The sequence below is a fragment of the Pelophylax lessonae genome, assembly GCF_965119305.1.
Source record: "Pelophylax lessonae genome assembly, chromosome: 3".
Lineage (NCBI taxonomy): Eukaryota > Metazoa > Chordata > Amphibia > Anura > Ranidae > Pelophylax > Pelophylax lessonae.
In genome coordinates, this window is record NC_138770.1 from 70,296,752 (window position 1) to 70,311,100 (window position 14,349).

Genomic DNA, 14,349 nt, shown 5'->3' on the forward strand with positions numbered 1-14,349 from the left:
TTCTCATCAGTTGCCCTTTGGGGATATTTCCTAGCCACTTGGGATGGTGGCAGCTGCTTTTAGGAATGTATCCATTTCGGTCGGTTTTTTTGAAATACGTTTTGCTGCTTAATCTTCCTTCCTTTTTTGTTAATTCCAGATCCAAAAATGCAATGTGTTCATGGTGAAAGTTTCCTGAAAAAGTGATGCCATATATATTCATATTGATTTCGTCAAAGAATTCCTGCAGGGATTCCTCACTTCCCTTCCATACAATGATAATATCATCGATATATCGACGGTAATACTTCAAATTATTCCTTGGTAGGCTAAAAACTTGCTCCTCCTCCCACTTCTGCATAAACACGTTTGCCACGCTGGGGGCATACTTAGCCCCCATAGCTACTCCTTTTTTCTGGACAAAGTAATTGCCCTTATACCAGAAATAGTTTGATTCCATCGCTGTTTTTAATCCTTCCAGTATGTATCCAATCTGCGCCTCCTTCATGTCTGTTTGGGTGTGCAGGGCCCAATCTACTGCTTGTAGACCATCTTTTTGTTTAATATTAGTATAGAGGGAGTTTACATCAATTGTGACCAAGATGTCACTCTCCTCTATTTCCAGATCTTTGATTTCTGCTAACAGTTGTTTGCTGTCCCTCAGATAGGATTTTCCTACTGGGACCAGAGGCTGTAGGAACTGGTCTAAATATTCCCCTAGCCTTGAATACACAGAATTAATTCCGCTTACGATGGGGCGGCCTGGTGGCTTCTTGTCATCTTTGTGTATCTTTGGAATGTAATAAATAACTGGGGTTTTTCGCAGACACAAGGGAATATAAGGATAAGGAAAAAGCATTACAGGAAGGAATAGAAAAATATGACAAATTGATACAAGGAAAAAAACAAAAGAAATACAAAAGGGATGTTTTGGATTACAAAAAGAATGAAGTTTATAGATGGCAATCAGATGAAGTATATGGTGTACAATCAACACAAGTAGATCCAGTGAGCACCCCCTCAAGAGAAATCAGTGAAGATCGAGAAGAGGATGACACTTGGATGGAAGTTGGGGCTCAAGAGGATACACCAAGGGGAAATACCGGAGGACATACAGAGGCCAGACCACAAAGAGGCACATCCAGGCCCAATACACAGCATCAGGGGTTCAGAACACCTAGAAATGGAAATGGATATTGGAACTCACAAAATAGAACTCCAATCAACAATCAAAATGGGTATGGAAATAGGACACCCGTTAACAATTATGGGTACGAGTCCTACAACAGATATGCTCCATTGGAACATTATACGGAACCCACTTATGACAATCGAGGACCACCACCTCCCCCCAGGAGGGGTTTTTTTCAACAAGGCAACAGAGGGAGACCCCCACAAGGGAGAGGAGGCCCACGCAGACCATGGGGTCACTGGCAACAGAATTGGCATCGGGCACCACCTCGAGGGGATCAATGGATGGAACAGCGACAACAAGGAGAACATCGTGGAAACAGGGAGGACACAACTCGACATCAAGAAAGAGACAGAAACGAAAACCAAGAGGAACACGAGGAGGAAAGAAACGACAGAAAAAGGAGAAGAAAACAATAGGGAAAGGCATCTACAATCTGAGTGACACACAATTTGAAGAGGAGGAGTTAAAAGTTTTGGATTTAGGTTTGAAATATGCCCCAGGTAAAAACTTAGATAAGTGTGAGGCATACATAGACCTAAATAAATATGTCAGAAAACTAAACATAAAGAAACATTTCACTCTGAAACAAAAGCAGATACAAAGACCCATACATAAAGAGTACAAGCAAACGTTATTAAAGAATCGCTCCAAGTTTAACCCCAAAAACCCTCAGAATGAGAACTTGGAGGTATTTAAACGAATGGTGGAAGCGGACATAAGAGCATTAAGGATCCAAAATAAAAAAGAGAAAAACACATGGGACACTATCAGGAAATTGGAGAAAAGAAAAGGAGTGATAATAAGGCCAGCGGACAAGGGAGGAGGACTTGTAATCTTAAATAAAAAAGATTATGAAGAGGAGATGGAGAATCTCCTCAATATAAAAGATACCTACATCAAGCTCAAAGGAAACCCAAAACAAGGATTTGAAGAAACTTTACATAAATACGTGCAAAAAGGAAAAGACTTGGGAATCTTAAAGCGGTAGTATCCCGCCTTTTGACACTTTAACCTACAGGTAAGCCTATAATAAGGCTTACCTGTAGGTACAAATAATATCTCCTAAACCGGCATGGTTTAGGAGATATTTACAGTGCATACAGCCGCTCGCGCGAGCGGCGCATGCGCTCTGAAGGTCCGGGGGGACCTTCAATTAATTTGCCGGGAGCTTGCCGGAAAAAATCACTCCCGCGCGCATGCGCGGGAGTGACGTCATCGCGGCTCCGGCCAATCATCGCGCCGGAGCCGTCTCTTCCGGCCAATCACCGCGCCGGAGCAGCCGAACCCGGAAGAGACGGCGAGGGATCATGGCAGCGCCCACAGCGATGTCCGGGGGTCCGTGTCGGGGCTTCGTTCTAAGGTAAGTTACACATAATGGGCTAGTATGCGATGCATACTAGCCCATTATGCCTTTGTCTTGCAGGTTTTTTTTTTATTTTTTTTTATTTTTTATGGTTTACAACCGCTTTAAATAAGAAGGAGGCTAGATACATTTGCCTGGAAAAACCAAAAACCCCAGTTATTTATTACATTCCAAAGATACACAAAGGTGACAAGAAGCCACCAGGCCGCCCCATCATAAGCGGAATTAATTCTGTGCATTCAAGGCTAGGGGAATATTTAGACCAGTTCCTACAGCCTCTGGTCCCAGTAGGAAAATCCTATCTGAGGGACAGCAAACAACTGTTAGCAGAAATCAAAGATATGGAAATAGAGGAGAGTGACATTGATGTAAACTCCCTCTATACTAATATTAAACAAAAAGATGGTCTACAAGCGGTAGATTGGGCCCTGCACACCCAAACAGACATGAAGGAGGCGCAGATTGGATACATACTGGAAGGATTAAAAACAGCGATGGAATCAAACTATTTCTGGTATAAGGGCAATTACTTTGTCCAGAAAAAAGGAGTAGCTATGGGGGCTAAGTATGCCCCCAGCGTGGCAAACGTGTTTATGCAGAAGTGGGAGGAGGAGCAAGTTTTTAGCCTACCAAGGAATAATTTGAAGTATTACCGTCGATATATCGATGATATTATCATTGTATGGAAGGGAAGTGAGGAATCCCTGCAGGAATTCTTTGACGAAATCAATATGAATATATATGGCATCACTTTTTCAGGAAACTTTCACCATGAACACATTGCATTTTTGGATCTGGAATTAACAAAAAAGGAAGGAAGATTAAGCAGCAAAACGTATTTCAAAAAAACCGACCGAAATGGATACATTCCTAAAAGCAGCTGCCACCATCCCAAGTGGCTAGGAAATATCCCCAAAGGGCAACTGATGAGAATCAGAAGGAATTGCAGCGATATAAGAGACTTCAAAACACAAGCAGAATTATTGATTGACAGGTTTGTGGAGAAAGGGTACAAAAGAAGTGAGCTAATTAACATCAAGAAAATAGTAGAAAAAATGAACAGAGAAGACCTGATAAAGGATGCGCCAAACAAAACAAGCGGGAATAAAAATACAGAGTTTGCATTTCTAACGGGATACAACACCCAGCATAAGGCCTTAGAGAAAATTGTGAGAAAACACTGGCCTATCCTACAAGCAGATACAACACTTAGAGACATCCTCCCTGCAAAACCCACTTTCATATACAGAAAAGCACCAAACCTAAGGAACCGGTTGGTGCATAACGTTGTTGATCCTCCTAAGCAAATAAATCTTCCAACTAGCCTAAAGGGTTTCTTTAGATGTGGAAAATGCCTTCCATGCAAAACATCTAAAGAAAAGAAAAGGAAAACAACTTCTTTTATGGCACAAAGCACAGGAAAAATATATGAGATAAAGGAAACCATCACTTGTACAAGCACTCATGTCACTTATGTGGTGGAGTGCCCCTGTAAATTACAGTATGTAGGCCGCACCACTAGACCCCTATTTGTCCGCATTAGGGAGCACGTAAAGAATATCAGAAAAGGGTTTGATAAGCACAGTCTGTCACGACACTTTAAGTTCCACCATTCCCAAGACCCCACCGTAATGGTTTTTTTACGCCATTGATAAAATAAAAAACAACTGGAGAGGAAGCAACAAGAAAATAGATGTGTCAAGGAACGAAACGAAGTGGATATATCAGATGCAGACCCTCCAACCTAAAGGCTTAAATATTGATATAGATTTGAACTGTTTTATTACTGATTTTTAACCTTTTAAGCCTGTGGCCTTGCCCCCTTTTTTTTTTATCCTTTTTTTGATCCTTTTTTTGATCCTTTTTTGATCCTTTTTTGATCCTCTTTTAATCCTCTTTTAATCCTTCTCTTTTAATCATTTTTGATATAAACCTCCCTATAGGCCCTCATTTAGTATGAGGGTTTTGGGGTCCTAAGGTTTTTAAGGAATTTTAAGGAATTTTTAAGGAATTCAGTCCTCTTTTTTATGAAAATTCTTGAATCACAGCTCCTTGTCTTTTAAAGATACAGTTTTTAAAGACACAGTTTTGAGTGAATTTAATTGTATTTTTATATTTTTTCTCCTTTATACAATTTTATGTATTATGGGTTTATATATATACATATATATTTTTTCACCTATTTTTTCACCCACCTTGGAATGTTTTATTCTATATGGTTCCCCCGCACAACATTGGTTGGGTCCTCTGGAAAAACTTGGATTTATAATGGATTTTTATTACATATCTGTTCAAAATATGAAAGTTTACAAAGATACGGACTTATAGTACAGCGGATGGACTTACTGAGAAACTGTTTTTTCATAAAACTAATATCGTTCCTAAAAAACAACAAAAAAAATTTTCAGCACGATTTCTATCTCACCGATTAGATTGGTACATGTATGGGCACCTTCTTTATAGTCTAGCACTATTTGCGTAGACACGTGGGCCCACGAACTTATATTATATTAAGTATAACCAACACACATCACTAGATCACATTTTCACTATAATAAAATTATTTTAATGAGTATTCTTTTATTTATATACGGCACTACTGGTCATCGGCTCACTACCGATTAAACCAGACACATCACTTTTAGCACAATCTATTTTAAACCTTTAATTCCATTTTAATCACCAATAGCCATTTATGTTTAGTCGTACTTGTTGTTTTAATAAAGATTACTGTTTTATACGTACGGCAAACACAGCATGAAGGGAGTTCACATGATGAATAAATAATATCTAGGCTACGGGATAGGTGCACCAAGATGGCCGCTGTGTTCAGTCTCAAATTAGGTATACCAAGATGGCGCCATCCCAGCCTATAAAAAGACCGGGAGTAGAGATGGATGGCACGTTCCAGATGACGTCGTATGACGAAACGCGTAGGGCGTGGTTCATGTACGTCAATACGTCACTTCCGGGAACGGTGGTTTGAGCCGGTGGAACGCGGGAAGCGGTCCGGTGAACACCTCTCAAGCTGATAGTGAACTCCCTAACTGTGAGTGGATGCTACGTTAATTTGTTTTGACATAACATATGCTACGCAATGGAGGCTTATCCTTTATTTTAGTGACCGAGAAGTGTCGAGTAGGGATGATCGAACGGTTTGGGTCGACCATCGGTTCGGCCCGAACATTGGGTGTTCGAGGTTCGGCCGAATTTAGAACTTTTTGCCCAAAAAGTTCGGAATTCGGCAGCCAGAACCGCCCAAAATGCAATGCTTCAGGAAATGGGCTTTAAAAGCCCGTGATTGGACCAGAACCATTAGCAAAAGCCAATTGAGGGGGCAAGAGAATGCTAGGAATGTGATTGGAGTGACTAGGGGGTCCCTAGGCCAATCATTAGTGAATACGCCCCCCAGTATATAAGATAGCCCCCGCCATATTCCTAGCATTGTTATACTGGACATGGAAGAGAGTGGAAGCAGTTCTGTTAATTTTACTTTAAAAGTGTCAATTAGCTATTTTTAGTGTGAGGAAAGGGATATCTAGTGTAGTTAGAGTGCTCCTTTACACTTAAGTTAGCTTCAAAAATTCAGTTTCTGTAGGGAAAGTGTTAAGTGTAAGGGGACCGTAGTGTAGTGTAGGGTTAACTGCCAGTGACTGCTATGGCAGGGTGACAAAACCCTTCCATAGCAGGGTGACCGCTATAGAGAAATGATCATTTCTCTGAACTGCTTCGGCACACCCATATGGCTTCTCACCAGCCAAGCATTTTTTATGCTGCAGAGGCTGCCACTGTCAGTGCTTTTTTGAGGACATGTTTGATGTCAGACATGACATCTGAACATGTGTATAGGGGGTATATATAGACATATATGTCTGAATATATACCCCTAGACATATATCTGTGTGATAGTAGCAGAAATAAATGCTTGCGCTAATGAAATAATTTACAGTAATATATTTCTGCTACTATCACACCTATATATGTCTAGGGGTATATATTCAGACATATATGTGTATATATACCCCCTATACACATGTTAAGATGTTTTGCCTGCCTCAAAAGAACCCCAAAAAAATGCCAAAAAAACGCTAGCGTCAAAAAAAATGCCCAGGTGTGTTTTTGCTGGCATTTTTTTGAGGGGTTTTGGAGGCAGGCAAAACATCTGAACTTGTGTATAGTGGTGTATATACACACCTAGACATATATAGGTGTGATAGTAGCAGAAATATATGCTTGCGCTAATGAAATCATTTACAGTAATATATTTCTGCTACTATCACATCTATATATGTCTAGGTGTGTATATAAATATATGTATGTGTGTATATATACCACTATACACAAGTTCAGATGTTTTGCCTGCCTCAAAAGAACCCAAAAAAATGCCAAAAAAACGCTAGCGTCAAAAAATAAATGCCCAGGTGTGTTTTTGCTGGCATTTTTTGGGGGGTTTTGGAGGCAGGCAAAACATCTGAACTTGTGCACAGTACCACTATACACAAGTTCAGATGTTTTTCCTGACTGCAAAGAACCCAAAAAAATGCCTGCTTTGAAACCGGCAAGGTGTGAAAACCGAGGAGAGAAGCTAACCCCCTGAGCTGAAAGTTTTCTAATACATACAATCCTTTTTTTCTGGTTCTGGACATGCTACAGAGCTGAAACTTCACAGGTACACCCTTTAGACCCCCTAGACACAAAACCACACAAAAAAGTTCTTAAAAAAATGGCATTCCTGACAGACTCCATGGCAGCATACGTTCGGGTAGGCTCCGCCTCCTCTCCTACCTCATAGGACCCCACTCCCATAAATCTTTGCTCCCTTTCAGCATCAGTGTTCTTTTTTCGTCCTCCTCATACATATGTCTGATGTTCCTACATATCTGGTCCTGTATATCGGTGGCAGACTGAGTTTTGGAGTCTCCGATAAGCCCTGGCTCTTAGCGGGGTATGGAGGGGGCAATGGAAGAGACCCTTAGCTGGAGCTATGTGGTTTGGCCGAGAGAGCCCTGCTGCTGCGGGTGGCCCTTTATTGCCTGAAGGCACAAGCCGTTGTTGCGTCTCCTGGACTCGGTTATGCTATCGGAGGGTGGTAAGCCCTTATATGGGACCATTTCTTTTTCCTCATTGTTATGCTTATCTTTCGTTTTTAGTACTTTTTCTTTTGCTATGCTCGTGTCTAGGGTGTTTCTTTGTCAGTTATCGCTCAGGTTTCGTTAGTTCTATGGCTTAGTACTTACTTATGGTGCTTCTTGGCCGCCGCCATGGTCTTTGCCGCTACTTCCGGGTTGTTCGGCACTTCTGGGCATGCGCAGTACGCTCCGAGTATCGGAGTCGTCGCGCATGCGCAGTGGTGCGGTCTGACATCACGCGCGGTTGCGCAATACGGCGGGTCACGGCCTGGCGGTCTATTTAAACTTAGGATTAGACCGGAGCTGGCGGGAAGGTCGGCATATCGGTAGCCTCCCCCAGACTCCGGTCCTGTAGTCAAGGTAAGAAGGTTCCATCCTCTGGGGGTCTTGCTTCTGGGTAGATGGGTCTGATGTTATGTCCTCTTCCTATCAGGATTCCTATCCCTAACTAGTGCACCATTGAGTTTACTGGAGCAATGGACTCATCGCCGCCCCCTAGTGGCCAGCCTGCTCTTTCTAGGTATGTGCTGGTTTTAACAGTTTTAATGTCTGTTTCTCTTTCATCTTTCTTATGGCTTGTTGTATATGTCTGTCTCAGCTCTCTTAGGTCTGATCAACAGCCCCGCACACGCAGCGAAGACAGTCATGCAAATACGCAACACCAGCGCTCCTCATCTAAGTCTAAGCGCAGCTCCTCCCACAGCAGGGGACGTGAGCACCATTCCTCCTCGCACCATGGCAGCTCAGAACGCCCGCAGGGGAAAAAATGCTGGGGTTGCCGTACCCTGATACCAGACGGTTCCTCTTTGTGCAAACCCTGTTATACCCAAGCTACGGGTGAAAGGGAAAAAACGGACAAACATATTGAGGAGGTGGTACGCAGAGTTTTAAAGGACTCTCTTGCTGAATTACATAAGCCAAGCACTTCTGCAGGTCCGTCACGCTCTCCTGACAGAGATTTGTCGGTTCAGGATCCGTTTGAGTCCTCCCAACCCAGCCATACATCTATCCTCCCGTCTGAGTCCGATTCCGATTCGGATGACTCTGGTACTGGATTTGAATTTGCCCTCGTGTCTCCGTTAGTTAAAGCGGTGAGAGAGGCCCTTGACTGGGAGGATCCTGCTGTCTCTTCTCCTAAGCAGAAGAAATATTTCAAGCAGTTATGCAAAGAGCGTTTAAATTTCCCATTTCTAGAGGAACTGGGAGACATAATGTCGGAAGAATGGAGCAAAGTGGAAAGGACAAATTCCATGACCACTAAAGTAGAGAAGCTCTATCCTTTTAAACAGGATAAGGTGAAATACTTGGAGTCATCCCCTAGTGTGGATGCAGCAGTGATGCGTCTGGCGAAACACGTCACTCTCCCAATGGAGGATACAGCATCATTTAGAGATCCTTTGGATCGGAGGATTGACGCTGATCTTAAGCGAGCATACCTATCGGACGGCATGGCCTGTAAACCAGCAATGGCTTTGGCTACAATTTCCAAGGCTATGGAGGTTTGGGTTAATGCCCTTGAAGATACTCTTGGAGGAGTTTCGGAGGAAGTGCTCCAAAGTTCTCCTATACAGGAGCTGAAGATGGTCGCGGGCTTCTTGGGGGAGGCTTCCTTAGATACTATTCGCCTTTTGGCCCGGGTTATGCTGGCCTCTGTTACGGCAAAACGTGCCCTTTGGCTTCGGCCCTGGGTTGCCGATGCTGCCTCTAAACAGGCTTGGTGTAGGATTCCCTTTGAGGGGTCTTCCCTCTTTGGGAATAAACTAGATGCAGCAATAACCCGGGCCACGGGTGGAAAATCTGGGTTCCTTCCCCAGGACAAACGCCCAAACAATCAGAAACGCTCTTTTCCAAGGAGGCAAAACGCTAATCGTTCTAGGGAAGCGCGCAGCTACAAACCAGGTAAATCCTATGGGAGAAGCTGGAAGTCAAGACAGTCCTCCTTCCAGAAAGGCCCCAAGGGCTCTTCGTCTGGTGACCGGGAGGCCACCAAATCCTTTTGAGGTTGGTCCCGTCCAGTCTGTTCCGGTAGGGGCCAGGTTGCTCCAATTTCGGAACGTCTGGGCGGCCTCGATCCAGGATCCCTGGGTTCTGAATGTTGTGTCGCAAGGGCACTCTTGGACTTTCAACAACGTTCCCAAACCCAGGTTCGTTGCAACTTCCCTTCCTCCTGCAGCAGAAAAGAAGAAGGTTCTTCTCAGTTATGTAGATACCCTACTGGATCAGCGAGCTGTCGTACTAGTTCCCGAAGAGGAAAGGGGTCAAGGAGTATATTCGCCTCTTTTTCTTGTCCAGAAAAAGAACGGCACTTGGCGACCGGTAATAGATCTAACTTATCTCAACAGATCGATACGTCGAGAGAGATTCAAGATGGAGTCCCTAATTACAATACAGCACTCGGTTCTCCCAGGAGATTGGTTGGCATCAATAGACCTAAAAGATGCGTACTTCCACGTTCCTGTGGCAAAAGAATATCATCGGTTTCTCCGATTTGCTGTCAATCATGTCCACATGCAATTTACATGTCTTCCCTTTGGGCTCTCGACTTCGCCTCGCACCTTCTCCAAGACGCTATTGGCAATCGTGGCTCTCATCAGAACCAGAGGTATCAGATTACATCATTACCTGGACGATCTCCTTCTTCTGTCCCAGGACAGGTCCCAGCTACTGCTACATCTGGAGCAGGTGATTCATACTCTTCAAGAGTTCGGGTGGATTCTCAATCTGGAGAAGAGCCATCTGGTGCCCACGCAGTCCCTGGTCTTTCTCGGAGCACTGTTCAATACGGTGAATTGCACCATATCTCTACCAGAAGAGAAAATTCCAGTGGTTCAGAGCAGGGTGGCTCTCGCCCTCGCTGCCTCCCAGCTCACTGCTCGTCAGTGTCTAAAGGTGGTAGGGACTCTAGTGGCTACCTCACCCATGGTGAAGTGGGCTATGTGGAGGCTGAGACCCTTTCAGAAGGGGTTTCTCCACCAGTGGACGACGGAGAACCTGTCGCAGATTATTTATCTAACACCATTCATGAAGGGGTGTCTTCCTTGGTGGCTACGCCGTGCAAATCTAACCAACTGTCACTCAATTGCTCCAGTTTCGTGGGTGACGATAACCTCCGACGCCAGCAGTACCGGCTGGGGAGCTCACTGCCGGTCAGAAGTGGCACAGGGCAGGTGGAATTTCGCCAGTCACGGAGTGGTGTCCAACATCCTAGAGCTACGAGCCGCCTTCAAAAGCCCTCCAGGCTTTTCACCATCTGACTCAAGGGGCCTCAGTGTTACTCAGGATGGACAACACCACGGCAGTGGCATACGTCAAGAGGCAAGGTGGAACCCGCAGTATGTCTCTACTCCAGGAGACAGATCCAATTATGTCTTGGGCCCAGCAACACCTGGCAAACCTCTCTGCGGTCTTTGTCCCGGGGATATTGAATACGCAAGCAGACTTCCTGTCCAGATTCCTGTTGGACAACAACGAATGGTCCCTCCATCAGGAGGTGTTCAATTGGGTTCTGTCTCTAGGAGTCTCACCGGAGGTGGATCTTTTTGCGAGTCCACACAACAAAAAACTTCAGAAGTATTACACGAGGTTCAGGGATCCTCGAGCCTTCGGGGTGGATGCCCTCACGGACAGATGGAACTTCCAAGTTGCCTATGCCTTTCCACCGGTGCCTATAGTACACCATTTCCTTCGGAGACTGAAGATGGAGGTAGTAGAGGTCATAGCGATAGTTCCCTTCTGGCCCAACAGGTCTTGGTTTCCTCTGCTGTCCCTTCTCAGCTTCAGGGATCCGATCCCTCTGCCTCTCAGGCCAGACCTTCTATTGCAGGGGCCTACTCTACATCCGTGCCCTGCGCGTCTACACCTCAAGGTCTGGTTCTTGAGAGGGAGAGGCTGGAGGCCCTCGGATGTCCAGAAGAGGTGATTCCCACTCTTATGAGCTCGAGGAGGGCTAGCACCAACAGAGTGTATGAGAGAATCTGGGCAAGGTTTCTGAGTCATCAAGCCCAGGATTTGGGTCCAGCAGGGGCACCTACCATTCAGCAAGTATTGAGTTTCCTACAGTCTGGTTTAGATCTGTCCCTCTCGGTCTCTTCTCTCCGGGTGCAAGTTTCTGCCATCTCAGCTTTCACTGGAATTCAGTGGGCAAGACATCAACTGATCCAACAGTTTAAGGGCGCAGTCAGGCTCAGGCCTCAGAGAAAAAATTGATTTTTGTAAAATCTTACCGTAAAATCCTTTTCTCTTAGCTCATTGACAGACGTAGTCCTCGGTGATACCTCACCTTCGGGTTATGTTGCCTCCACAGGAGTAGGACTAGACAGGAAATGAAAAATGCTCTGGCCACACCCCAGGGGCAGTCCCCGAGGGTATATCCTCTCTCTCTCCGCCACAGCAAATCAGTTATGTCACAAAAGCAGTGCTTAGAGAATTTAACCCAACCCAACTCAAAAACAGAGGGGCGGGTACTACGTCTGTCAATGAGCTAAGAGAAAAGGATTTTACGGTAAGATTTTACAAAAATCCATTTTTCTCTATCGCTCATTGACAGACGTAGTCCTCGGTGATACAGCACCTTCGGGAAGTCCCAGAGCAGTATCACAAATGAGGGGTGGGAAAATGGAAATCAAATCCAAATCTAGAAGGCCCAACCGGTGCCAACTAGAAGTTTACAATGCTCATCCTTAATGATGAGACTCAACAAAAAAATTTTCAAACAGAAAAAAACCCTCGAGGTAGACCACCGGTCTCCTCAAATTGCGGCCTGCAAAACCTTGCGGCCAAATGAAGCATCCGCCGATGCCATCACATCAATTTTATAAAATTTTGTAAAGGTATGTACCGACGACCAGGTGGCCGCTTTACATACCTGGACCACTGATGCCTGATGGCGAAAGGCCCAGGAAGTACTGAGCGCTCGAGTGAAGTGCGCCCTAACAGGGAACGGAGGATTCCGACCCTTAATAGAATAAGCCTGTACCACCGTCTGACTGATCCATGTAGATATGGTCGCGGCAGACACAGGCAACCCCCTTCAAGGGCTATCCGTGATCACAAAAAGTGAGTCCGTCTTACGAAAACCACTTTAGGAAGGAAGGATGGATTCGGAAGAAGAACCACCTTATCCCTATGAACCACCAGATCTGGGGAACGACAGGATAATGCGGCCAGTTCTGACACCCTGCGTACAGAAGTAATGGCCACCAAGAAAGCCACCTTCTGGGAATGTAAGCAAGGGAATCTCCCTAATATCTTCAAAGAGAAGTTTCTGAAGAACCACACTAAATTAAGATACCAGGCGGTAAGGGTGCGCACACTGGCGGAGCCAGATGTCGCACCCCCTGGATGAAATTCCGCACCAAGGAATGATTAGCCAAAGGTTTCTTGAAAGAAGATTGCTAACGCCGAAAACCTGACCCTTGATCGTGCTCAAGGATAGTTTCTGCTCAACCCCTTGTTGCAGACAGACCAAAATTCGGGTCACCGAATAGGTCTGTGGGGGAAATCCAATAGATTGACACCATGCAATATAAGACTTCCATGTGCTGGAAGTCGCTTTCCTTGCTTTAACTGGAGGTAGGAATAACTGAAGCTGACACTCCCTTGTCCTTCAGTACCTGGGTCTCAATGGCCAGGCCATTAAGCCAGCGACTGTAAAGCAAGATGGAAGATCGGTCCCTGAGACCGCAAATCCTCCCTGAGAGGAAGTCTCCAAGGAGCGTCCGCGACTAGCCTCGCCAAGTCGGCGTACCAGGCTCGACGAGGTCAATCCGGAATTTCCAGAATAACTGGAATTCCCTCCATCTCTATCCTGCGAAGAAGTTCCCGCAGCAACTTGACAGGATGGAAGGCATGCCGTAGCTGATACTGCCCCCACGGTGCGATCAGCGTTTCTGCTGCGTCCGCTAGAGGATCGTGGCGCGTCGGGATGTCCCAATGAAGGGACAGCTAGGGAAAAACCTCTGGATGAAGAGGCCATATGCGATTGGATCCGAATCGGGCTGCTCTAGAGCTGCTCGATCCAGTAAATCAGACAAAATCTGATCGCTCTCAGTTCCGATACCCTTATTGGTAATCTGGATACTATCGGAAGAAATGACTTCCCCTGGTTGAGCATCGGAGACTTCCTGGTCCGCTCGCTCAACCGGATCCGATTGTCCAGGGAATCGGAATTCTGATTCCATTAAAAAAGAATCTCCTTCAGGAGAATTCGGCTATGAGACTGGGTATACGGTACTGCCTCTAAGAAGGCCACCATCAGTCCCAGCCAATTGACGGACAGCAACATCCGAATCGTTGACTGAACCTTCTGGAGTTTCCCAGCAAGGAGAAACTCTCTTGCCCAGGATGTATCCAACCTTAGGCCCAGATAGTTCAGTCTCCTGGTGGGAACCAGGGATGATCTTTGGGAAAGCGAAAAAACGCTGATGTCCTGCGATGATAGGGATATAAAGATAGGCATCCTATATGTCTATGGACGCCAGGAAATCTCTTTGATGCAGGGAGGCCACCACTGTACGGATGGACTCTATTTCTTCCCAAGTCCAGATTTGGACGCACCTTGCCCTCTTTCCTGGACATTGTGAATAGGTTCGAATAGAACCCCTGAAACCGTTCAATGGTTCAAGGGAAGAATCGCACCGGTGGAAGTGATCGAAACTCGATCCTGTGTCCTCCAGAAACTGGTG